At 34.8% G+C, this 12856-nt stretch overlaps 1 pseudogene; it reads right to left on the reverse strand.

Annotated features, from left to right (window-relative positions):
• Nucleotides 1-4082: 4082 nt before the first annotated feature.
• Nucleotides 4083-4384, reverse strand: LOC112635447 (annotated as a pseudogene).
• Nucleotides 4385-12856: the final 8472 nt, after the last annotated feature.

The raw sequence follows: 12856 nt of genomic DNA on the forward strand, positions 1-12856 counted from the left end.
TTCAATGGTAGTCATCTTCTGATCTGTTGGTCTCACCATACCTAAATAATAATAATACTTATATTAAAACATGTATGTTTATATATAGATATTAAACATTATTTGTAATAGCAAAAAAATTATAGCCATTTACATGGCCCCCAGCAGAGGAATGCTGGAGTTAATTCTAATATATCTAATTGTATAAAATCCTAAGCAGCAGTTAAAAAAAGAATGAGGCAGTTCTTTACAAATTGACATGGAATTGTCTCCAAGACATATTGTTAAGTAAGAAACTAAAGCTGGAACACAATGGATATGCTATGATGCATACGTTATGTTTAATTAAGTACACAAAATAACAGTATATATTTATAAATGTTCTTAAACATAAAGGCACCCCAAAAGGCCTGTTTGGATAATAAATCAAATAGATTATAGTATTTATTTTTAGGTAAGTCAAGAAGGATTTTTAGTTTGTTCATAATTTTTAAAAATATGTTTACACTGAGAATGACTTTATATATTAATTGTGGAATTCAAAGTAAATAAAAATAAGTTTTAAAAGTTGATAGCTAAGCTACATAGCTCACAGTGGTAGGAAGTAGTCTTACTTAGTAAGCAGCTAAAGTGGTCAATTCTAATTTTTCACTAGCATTATCATCAACCTACCCCTTGCTATTCAAAGTGCCTAAGACTCGCCATGTTTAGGGCCAATTAGACACTAACAGCAAGATTAGTTTTATCTCATCACTCCAGCTGCAAGCTCACTTTCATTTCAGTACTACGGGAACACAATAATTTTCTTCCTCATTGACTCAGTAAAACAAAATCATAATTACAGCTTTGCAGAGGAGTATATTGAATGTAAGCCTTGAGCAACATAATACAATGCTGAGCTATATGCAACTTTTGGCTACTACCTTTTAGTAAACATAATTTTTCTTTTTATTCTAACAAGTTTTCTTTGAAAAATATAAAAGAAACATACTAATATTTATGTGGAATTCTTTTTTCTGGAGTTTCTTCTTCCCCATCACTGAATAAAATATAAAAACAAATGAGAATATTTGCCAGCATTGTCAGCTATAGCTTCTACCAGCAATTTCTTTGTTCTTTGAATTCGTACAAGTTACTATCCATATGATTCATGCATGTTCATGCCATATTATGAAGCATGTCTGTGCAAAGGTAAGCTTCATTAAAGTTCATTAATTATTTCTTAAATTAACAAGTTCAAATTATACAAATGGGAAAAATTTGTCATCTCGAAGTGGACATCATAAGAGATGGCTCCATGGATCTCACTAATCTACTTTGTGCCTTAACTTAAGCAGATTAGTAAATGTCATTGGCATGGATTTCTTCCATATATTTCCCCAAAACAAATAGTAAAAGATTAGATCAATATCAGATGAAAGATTAAAATAATACCAATTACATACAAGACAAAACAGGAACAAAGAACCTGTATGGCAGATGGACTTTCAGAATTATCTGCAGGCCATTTCGATGATTAAATTGAAATGTGTGTTTTCTGAATATTTTCCAGAATCCCTTAGATTTCATATTCTAAAGAAACTTTGGGGATGCCCCATTGGGCCATAGGTATCCCAACTGGACAGCAGAGAAGACCGTAGGCTTTGCTAATCCAGTTATTTCCGGTACCCTTAGAACTCAAAATTAATTAAAATCCCTGAATGAGACACAGAGCTCACAAATAGATGATGCTGAGCTTTTAATATGCAGATTTTAACAACAACACTTGAGAGAGTAATGTTTGGACTGAGATGAGTCAAGAAGAATAAGCTCAATGATGCCTCCGTCTGAATCCATTTCTCCATCCAATATCTGGGAGGAAAACAGAGAAGAAAGTAGTTCAACCAAGGCTTAAAAACTGATGCCTAAGTTTTAAGTGACATGAGACTCATGCTTTCTTTTCCTTAGAGATGGAAGGGGTGCAGAAGGGAATTAAGAAAAGGAAAAGTTCTGGTTGCTTAGTGAAGGGTAAAGAACATATGCTAATATTATCAACTGCATAACTATAGAGGTTCCATCTGTCCTGTCCATTCCTGCATTCTCAGTGTGTGACATATAGTGGGCATCCAATGAAGACCACATTTTGCTTAGCCTTATTCCTTATCTACCCTGCTTACTAAATCCCCTCTCTGGGAGAGCTCTCAATAAATATTTTTTAAAAACAGTCCCATTTAAGGATTGGCTTCTGAAGAATCTGACCTAACACAATACATGACTTGGAGTTATTTCCCTCTCCACCTTCACATGCAGGATCCAAGACCACTTTTTTCTCCCTACTCAACAGTGGAGCCCAGCAGTAGAACCACTCATCAGAATCAAATGCAAGAAGAGACAAGTGGTGCCAGTGGATAAGTTGAAAGGATAGAAGGATGAGCCTGAAAAGGATTCAGAGGGGAAGCTGCCTGCCATCTGCCTTCGGTGTTCTCAGTATCAGGAACTAAAACCTTAAACCTTGGATGGAAACTCAAGAAAAAGATGTGCATGCCCCAAAGCCCACCACATTATGAAATCAATATTGGCTGGATTGTGTTTCTTGAACTCTAAGGAAAGGATTGAGAAAATAGTCTGTGGACTCCTGTACAGAAAACTGACTGGCTGACAGATCTTTTGGTGGCAAAATTCTGGAGGATGCAACCATATAAGGAAGAGACTAAGGAAGAGGAACTAACTAAATCGAATAGCAACAACCTAACAGCTAACAACAAATTTAGAAGAGGCTAATGCCACCAAACCTTACTAGAAGAGAGTTTCCGAAGGAGTGGGATGAACAGTAGTTAGTGTCAAATGCAAGCTCATTTTGATACTCATTGAGCTCATTGAAACTTTGAAAGCTAGTTTCAATAGAAAGGTGGCATTGGAGACCAAACTCCTGTTGACTGGAGTGTAATTAGAAAGTGGATTCTACAAATCAAGGATTATTTTTCAAGAACTGAGTGAGCTGATATATAGCTGACTTGAGGATTAGGTAGGATTCATTTTTCTCTTTAAATAAAGGAAGATATGACTAGGAGGAAAGGGAAGATGCCAAGATAAGAGGTAAAATTAGATGTTAGAATTATCTAGTTGTATCTAGATAATTATATAGAATTATTCCGGATAATTATTTAGAATTAATCTGGATAATTATTTAGAATTATTCTGGATAATTATTTAGAATTATCTAAAATCTAAGGTAACTAGAGTCAGGGAGAGTTAAACTTATAAAATACTAAGCATAATGCTTAAACCCTGGTTTCTCATGATGGTTTCCTTGAAAGAAAGAACTTGTAATAATTTGAGCTAGTTTTCATCATATTGTGATTATGCTTCTGAATGTATTGTAGTTTTATTGTCACTCATGATGCTAGGATGTCACCTTGTGGTAAATGTAAGTATAGCTTTTATGCAGCCCACTTTATATATCATCTTATTTCTAGATATCAATTACAACCATTTTCATGGCCCTTTTATTTTATTCTTAATGTGGCTTCCTACTTTATTTTTAAGTAATATATAAGATTGAAAATATATAAGACCAAATATAGGATGTAAATTACAAAAAAAAATTAGATAAACTAACGAGAATGAAAAAAAATAGGTTCTTTAAATACATGATTTTACAATTTAGCCGAAAACTTTGTAATGACACCTGAGGTTGACTTGTAAATATTTCAACTTTTAAATTATGTTTTATATTATTTCTATGTGAAAAAAGTGGTACTTTTTAAAATAATGAAATCCATAAGGATGGAGAGGTTCAAATGATACATTTACAATAGTTATTATTAATCTTATTCCAAGCACTACTTTTTAAATGTTCCTTGCAATAGCACGACATATAATAGATGCAAACATAACTATGAAAAAATAATTCAATCAAGTATACTCCATTCTTGCTTATTTCATCTGACTCCTTTAATTCTCTTTTTATTTGATTCTAATAACTTAGTCATTATTATTTTTGCCATTATTTATGATTAGCTTAGTGTAAAAGAGAGACATATAAATTATTTACATGATGAAAAATTTCAGAACTTCAGTGGAATAGGAAGCTTCGTGTTGATGCCATTTCAACAGGATTTATTTCAGTCTACATACCTTCCAAGAACGTCGCCATCTCTAAATGAGAACTAATCCTTGTTACCTACTTTGGTGCCTCCATATTCTGGAAGAAGAGTGTTATCTCCAAGGTTCACACGAACTGATTGACTCTCTCCACCCTTTCTTTAGAGCCTGATCCAACAGGTACTACTGTGGCTGCCAATACTTTTCCTTGAGATTTTTCCGGAAGCATAATGGTTCCTTTGGTTACAGTTTCGATGGCACACCTTTCAACCAATACTTGGTCAAAGAGTGGAAGTAACTTTCTAAATGCTTGCCCTGCCATGAGCCCCTCTATTGCCGACTTTTACTCTGCTTTCATATAGTACTGCCAGGAGAGACCCCGTTCGTCACTATCCTAATCCTGCGGGTCTGTGGAATGTGTATCACTTGTTTGTATAACATAATCTATCAGTAAAAACGTTGAATTTAGTACTTCTTTTAGGTACTACCTTATTAAGTATATTTGAGCCTTACTCTCCCATGAAGATGGTCTGCTACCTAAAGGCAATAAGTCACATCACATGTTTCTTTTGTACCCTCTGCATAATAGGTTTTCAGTAAATACATTCTTAATTTAAAATGAATAAGTTGAAGAAGGCTTATCTCTACAATTCTGTAGAAAAAAATAACTTCTTTAATCAATTTAATTAGCATTCTAAAATTGTATTTTAATTGACCAAAGTGACAAGTGTATAATAAGAAATTGTCCTTTAATTATTTCAATTAGCTATTAGAAATGCTATTCAAAATAAGCTAAATCTCTCCCTGAAATTTCAATACCACATGATTAAAATAATAAGGCAAGACTCTTGAGAAAGGATAAGAGAAATCTTAGAAATGTTAGTGTGTAGTTGTTGTTAATCTGTACTACTGATTAGAAGAACTGACATCGTACGTAACTGATAGAGAAATCGATAGACTTAAAAGACAAATATGAAATGGAATCATGATTTAACAAGTCATATGCTGAGTAGATTGTCTAGTCAGTTGTTATGTTGGAATTAGGGTTGAAATCTTAATTCTCTTACATCTTATTCTCTATGGTCTTGGGAAAAAGAAAGGAAAAACATGACTGAAGTGAAAAAGACAGTCTAGTTGCTAACATGTCTCAAAACTTTATACCTGTCATCGTATCAGACTTACCATTTTCTTGGTTTTGAACTTCTTCCTGGGTTGTGCTCAAAGCCAGCAAAGTAGATGAAAGAAAGAAAGAAAACATCTTTAAATCAGACTTATACTTCCCCTCTGCTGGGGAAATTTGGGGATCCTCACTTATATGGCTTATAGAGAACAATAACAGCATTGCTGCTACCCAGGAATGGCCTCTGGAGTTTGAGGCGGCTTTTACTGGAACATTTCCTTCATATGATTTACCACCTATTTCATGGTGTTCTATGTTACTAACAATTGTCAAATGATATATGGATTCTGCTGTCTTCCTTAACTATGACAAGAATGACAAACAACAAAAGGTTAAGATAACACAAATATAATTGCCTGATGACCCAAAAACTCTTTTGGGAAAGAATCTAGGAGAACTTTCTGATTTCTCAGTAGAAAAGGAGTCACAAAGGAGCATCAGAGAAAGCATCTATAATGTAGAGACCCACATTAATGTATAATATCTAATATAAGATTTAATTTAGTTCATAGATATTAAATTTAAAAATAAAGATGGATGACACCTTATGCATGCCCTTAGCAAAAAATGTTGGAAGTGAGATGTTAGAAGTTGCATAGAGGATCCAGAGAACATGTGGTGAACAATGACATTTTTCCACAGCACCTTGAAAGGAAAATTAAGACAAACTTGCCCCCACAGAAGGAAATTAGGAAGTAAAAAAAAAAAAAAATGTTGCTTCTCATATAAACACAAATGGTCAAATCTAACGATTTCCATGAACTCAGGACTTGACTCCTCCATTTATTACCTTTTTGACCTGGAGCATTATTAAAACTGAGAGAACTGAATTAATCACTTTCTAAAGACTTATGCTTGTCTCAAACGCTGCATATCCGGGAAAAAAAAAAAAAAGGTTTCTCATGGTAGAAATTGATACTTTATCAAATTGTCTATGAAAAATTACAAAAATAAAAAAGACTATTTTATAAGCAGGGGAAAGGCTTGATTGAGAGAATACACCCAAAGAAGAAAACTTCCCTTAAGTAATAGAACACAGGGGTTAAGTTTTATGTTGTGAAGTCAGATACAGTGTCAAAATCTGTCTTCATCACTTACTGCCTTTGTAATTATAGCAAACTGATTAACCTCTCTAAGCTGCATTCATTCTCTTTGTCTATGAAAGAGAAGCAGTAATTAACTCATATCAGTTTGTGATAATTAAATAACATTACACATATAAAGTTCTTATCTTGGTATATTCATAAGTATTCAATAAATATTCGTGATAATGATGAACGATATGGGTGTTCCTTAGAATGCATGCATTTCTTCTTTGGGATATTTACAGCAGGATGAAAGAAAAGATTGCCTCCCACATACTGACAGCATGTATTAGTATATGGAGGGTGAGAGTGAGTTGGTAAGAGAGCCAAGTAGAAGGTTAACACCAGAGACAGGATCCAAGGCACTGGCAGCCACGTCTTTGGCATGTGGGAGGAAGACATTGGCAGAAAAGAATCAGAGCTATTACAGAGAGGAGGCAAGATTGCGGCCAATTATCTTTTTATTTCTGTCTTTTATACAAGATAAGGGCAGAAATTAGAGAACAAATAGGATAGTCAGTATCAAAGAGAAAGTTGAGAGCTGTATAGTATTCAGAATGAGATGTGGAGAGACAGTGGTGGGGCACAGGAGCACACTGCAGAAATAATAGTAGCTGCAGGGAGAAGTGACCAGATGATGACTGTAGTATTTTTTAAAGTAACACGAAAGTAGTCTTATCAGGGAACAGAACAACAGTTATTATAAATATAGACGAATTTCACATTATTATCCCTCTACTGTCTTCTCTTAAGCCCTTAGGTGAGTTTCTACAAGTATATTATAGCCTTATCCAAATGTCTACTTTGTATTTTCAACTTTTTTATTTGCCCTGACTCACACAATTTACACAGGAAGACTATTAGAATTTCAGTTTAGGAAATTTTAAAAGCTGTCTACTTCAAAGCAGTATGAAGGGAGTAAGAAGAACAGTCGTAGAAGTTGGGGAAAATCATTAGCTCACCTGGGTACTCTGTTTATCCAAAGCCAAATTAAAGTGCATTGAACTTCAAGAGAAGAGCTTTAATTCCCTTTGGATTTGTGTGAGGCTTGGAATCTTTCATTTCTAATGTGAATCCTCAAAATTCCATCTCCTGAAATGGTATTCCCTCAAGGGCTCCATCTAGTGATGCAAATTTGAGAAACAGCAGTATGTTCTATTCACGGGTAAACGTGGGCTTCTAAACTGACATCTACCATTTGTGTCATCTTTACAGAACAATATTGTTTGCAGGTGAAAACAATATTGATGCAGGTGAAAAATGTATCTACGGCATCATTAAAACCGGTTATCTCCCAATAGATATAGCTCTTTTATTTTCTCCTTTAAAACCTAAATTTTTATTAATCTAACTTTATAAAACTAAACTTTATCTTAAAATAATGAAGCAAAAAATATCAGGGAAACTTTTTTCCCCAAATCCTTAACTTGAAAATGAGGAGAGTGAAGTGAAGCCCAGAGGGTTTTAATGACTTTCTCAAGTACTTGTTACTCGTTATGGGAGAAGAATCCAAAGTAAAACTTGGGTTTTAATTCTTGAGGTTGCTTTCTTTTCATGTGCCATATATATTCACGACAATTTGAAATAGATGTTATATCAATGACTTTGAAAGACTTCCTTGAATAAAAGCTTATTACCTTTGCTTTGTACCTTCCATTTTAAAGTAGTAAACCTCCATCACAGCCCTTTGGGAATTGGTGGGTATACAGAAATAATCAGTGAAATGTTACCTATCCCTCAACATTAAATTGAGTCCTACAGGGATGCTAAAACACAAAAACAGGGAGATAAAGGAAAAACATTGTTATCTTTATTATTTTATTGTTATGGATTATTTATGATTGATAGCTTTATTCTCAATGACGTAGAATGTGCCTCCTCATTACAGAAGGTTTCCAGCACAGGATTTAGAGAAAGCTCCTCAGTCAGATTTCCACCGGTTGTTGAGATTGGCAGGAGAGTTAGATATTCCAGGAAAGGGAAAGGTTAAAGCACAAAAGTCAATAACACTAAGTGGAACAGCAAGAGAAACACTAACAAATACTAACAGCTGTCTGATATTCCTGATCGGGAGAGGAATTTTCTTAAAAAACATGATATTATTCAAACTTTCTTTACATGATGTTAATCTATGTTAGGCATCAGTCCTTATATACAAGGGTGAAATATTTAAGCTTGTTTTGCTTTTTCTTCTTAATACTTATACCACACAGAGCTTCTGAGAGTTTTCTTAGGGTCAACCACAATATCAGTCAAATAAGAAATAGAAAGTAAAGGGACCATGATTATTTTTGTTGGTTAACAAAATGTATTGCTTGAAAAGATTAGAATTTTGAGAGAAAATAGTTTCTTTATTGAGGCCAGTGCCCATTTAAATGAGGTATGCTGAGCTTCCTGATATGTCTTCCTATTTTATTAAACAAATAATCTATAGATCTAAAGTCTTATTTCTCATAAGTTATAGTTTCCCTTTATGAAAACACTTAGAATCAAAGGTATGCAGGAACAATGCAATAGCATCTAGCGGTCTGTTCTCCTGCCTTAAAATGGTTATATGTCTACCTGCTAACTCAGACATATTTATAATATCTATACAACATATAAATACATAGATTATTCACTCTCTTTTACTCTGGAATAAACAAACTTCATTATGGAACATTGCTCAGATTCCTTTATCTATTGTTAATTCTTCATGATGCCATAGTAAGGTTTAATTTCAAAAAGTTATATGCAATGTTTACATATTACATTTTGGATAAAGCACAATTTATATTTAATGGCCTCACTTCATTTTCAATAGGTCAGGATTGGTTTAATGGAGAATGAAAAACAAGATCCTACAAAGTGGAATAATTGTTCTAGTAGGAGCTATTTGCAAAACTTATTGAGAGGTGGCCTCCAAAATTGTCCTAGGAAATAATAAAAATAGCAATTGACACCAACAGAGCAGATCATAAAGAAGATATCTGCATCACAAGTCTTTAAGAAGGGCTGTACCAGAAATTAGAAAGAACCCTTACAAAGCAATAAGAAATGTGAGACAACCATTCAATAATAGGCAAATAATTTGAGCAGACACTTCACAGAGCAGTAAATTGACATAGCCAATAAACACAAGAAAAGATATTCAACTTTGTTAGTCATTTTGTAAACAAAATGAAAACAATTAAGTTAAATATGCTTTAGGAAAAAAAAAAGTAAAGTCACATCTGCAAAAAATCTTAGAACACCAGAGGCCAAGTCCACTGCTTCAGAATAGGATTTGGACTACAGAGCTATATCTGCTTCCCTTGAAGTAGGCAATATACTCATGGCCTGCAAAATTTAGAAGCCATAAAAAAGCACTTTTTGGGGAAGAAGAGAGCTTACAGAAAGGGATATATTGTTCCTCACCTGGATCTGGGGGCACAGACTTTGCTCCAAAAACATCAAGAGTTCAATTTAAGAATAAGCTAACAGAGATGTTCTTTATCTAGATCTCATAAGCAGTTACACAAGTTTATTTATATGTAAAATTTTACCAAGCTATATAATTAAGATATGCGTTATAGTGTACATAGGTTATGCCTCCATTAAAATGAAGAAGTGAGCCAGTTAAACTCTTCTAGTGGACAGGACCCATAGGCATAAAGACTTTTGCTATATTTTTTCAGTGAAATCTCATACCAGGCTAGATCCCATGGCCCAGGATCCAGGCTGGCCCACATGGACTCAGACTCCAGGTCTGCCTAGCTCCAGACTGGTTCCCATGGCCCCAGAGTCCCAGCCAGCCCCTGGAATCCCACACTACAGATTTACTTGAACAAACCCAGGGTCCAGAACTGCTACAGTACATTCCAATACCAGACTGGCCCCATGGACCCAAGCTCCAGGACCACTGCTATAGATCCAGGCTCCAGGACAGACTTTGTGGATCCAGGACCAAAGACCCAAGCCTACTATTATATCATGGACCCAGGTCCCAGTCCCACTGCAGCTTCCAGATGGCTGCTATGGATCCAGGATTCAGGCTGGTCTTTGTGGATCCCACCTCCAGGCCTGCTTCTGCGGACCCAGACAAAAGGTCCACCGCAGTAGACCATGGTGCCTGGACAGCTTCTGTTTTTCCAGGTGTCAGACCTGCTCAACATTAATCCAAACACCAAAGCCATCTCTCTAGAGATTCTGTTACATGGCCCACACAGAATCTCTAGATAAACTGACTGGTGCAGGGTTTTCCCTGCTGTAGCCAGTCTATAAAGGCTGGAAAAGGTACCTGCTCATCAAATGCACAAACTCTAGGGAACTAGAGATCTATGAGTTACCTGTAAAAGAATTCAAAATAATCATCTTGGTCAGGTACAGTGGCTCATGCCTATATCAGCACTTTGGAAGGCCGAGGTTGTAGAGTCACTTGAAGCCAGGAGTTTGAGACCAGCCTGAGCAACACAGCAAGACCCCTTCTCTACAACTTTTTTCTTTAATTAGCTGGCCATAGTGGCACTCACCTGTAATTCCAGTTGCTCAGGAGGCTAAGGTGAGATGATCACTTGAGCCCAGGAGCCTGAGGCCACAGTAAGCTATGATCATGCCACTTTACTCAGCTTGGATGACAGAGCAAGATCCTGTCTCAAAAAATAACAGTAATTATTGTCATTAACACCATCTTAAAGAGGCTCAGTGAGAACAAGAGGACACAAATATACAACTAAGCAAATATTAGGAAAATAATACATGAATAAAATGAAAAGTTCCAAAAAAATGGAAACTATTAAAAGTAAAATCAAATAGAAATTTTGAAGCTGAAGGACATAAAGATTGAACTTAAAAATATCAGAGAGACTTCAACTACAGACTTCATCAATCAGACGAAAGAATCTGTGAGCATAAAGACATGTCATCAGAAATTATCCAGTTATAGAAACAAAAAAAATTAAAAAGAGTGAAGAAAATCTGCAGAATTTATAGTACATCATCAAGAGAGTCAAAGTATGCATTATAGGAGTAAAAGAATGAGAAAAGAAAGAGAAGAAGCAGAAAGTTTACTTAAAGAAATAATGGCAAAAATCTTCCCAAATCTGGAGAGAGAAATTAATGTATAGATTCATAAAGCCAAAAGTAACAAAATAGACTAAATACAAAGAAATCTTCACAAGACACATTATAATTAAATTATCAAAAGTCAAAGACAAAAAGAAAATTTTGAAAGCAGAAAGAGAAAAGTAACACATCACATATAGGGGAACCCCAAAAACACTTTCAACAAATTTATCAGCAGAAACCCTGAATCCAGAAGAGAGTGGAATAATTTATTCAAAGAGCTAAAATTTTTAAAAAGTGGCAACCAAGACCACTATACCTACTAAGACTGCCCTTCAGATATAAAGGAGAGGGAAATATTTTCCCAAACAAAAGCTATGGTAGTTCATCACCACTACACCTGCCTTACAAGAAATGCCAGAGAAAATTTTTAAAGTTGAAAGGAAAGAATTCTCACTATAAACGTAGAAACATATAAAGCTATATAACTCACTGTATAAGTCTACTTTTACAAGTATGTTACAGTGCAAATAAAAATTTATTAAATTATGCAGCACCAATCCATATAATTTAAATCATTTTATTGCACAAATTGATTTTTAATTATATTCATTTCTTTTCTGTTCATTCTACTAAAATTGTATATCACTTAGTCATTATGACGGATAAAAGTTAAAGCAGTCATTATGCATTTGGCAAAACCCATAGAATTGTACAATGCATAGTGAATCCTAATATAAAATAGGAACTTTAGATAACAATAGTGTGTCTATATTGATTCATCAATTGTAACAAATGTGCCACACCAACACAAGATGTTAATATAAAGGTAACTGTAGGGATGGGAGACGAATATATAGGAACTCTGTACTTTATGTTCAATTTTTCTGTAAATCTAAAACTGCTCTAAGAAACAGAGTCTATTAACTTTAAATAAATAAATAAAAATAAAATAAAACTCACTTTAGGGAAAAATATAGTGAAATTTATATACTCTAATATAATGGTAGTGCATAAATAGCCTTCAAATCTAGTATAATAAAATACAAAACTATAGGTACAATAATTTGTTAATAGATATAACAATGGATAAATTGTTAATATATATCTATTATATAAATATAATAGATATATATTATATAATAGATATATAGATTCACAATAATAGATTTGTTTTTTTTTTTTTTTTTTTTTTTTTTTTTGGAGACGGAGTCTCGCTCTGTCGCCCAGGCTGGGGTGCAGTGGCCAGATCTCAGCTCACTGCAAGCTCCGCCTCCCGGGTTTACGCCATTCTCCTGCCTCAGCCTCCCGAGTAGCTGGGACTACAGGCGCCCGCCACCTCGCCCGGCTAGTTTTTTTTGTATTTTTTAGTAGAGACGGGGTTTCGCCGTGTTAGCCAGGATGGTCTCGATCTCCTGACCTCGTGATCCGCCCGTCTCGGCCTCCCAAAGTGCTGGGATTACAGGCTTGAGCCACCGCGCCCGGCCTAGATTTGTTACTAGATACA

Source organism: Theropithecus gelada, chromosome 11 (assembly GCF_003255815.1).
Source record: "Theropithecus gelada isolate Dixy chromosome 11, Tgel_1.0, whole genome shotgun sequence".
NCBI lineage: Eukaryota > Metazoa > Chordata > Mammalia > Primates > Cercopithecidae > Theropithecus > Theropithecus gelada.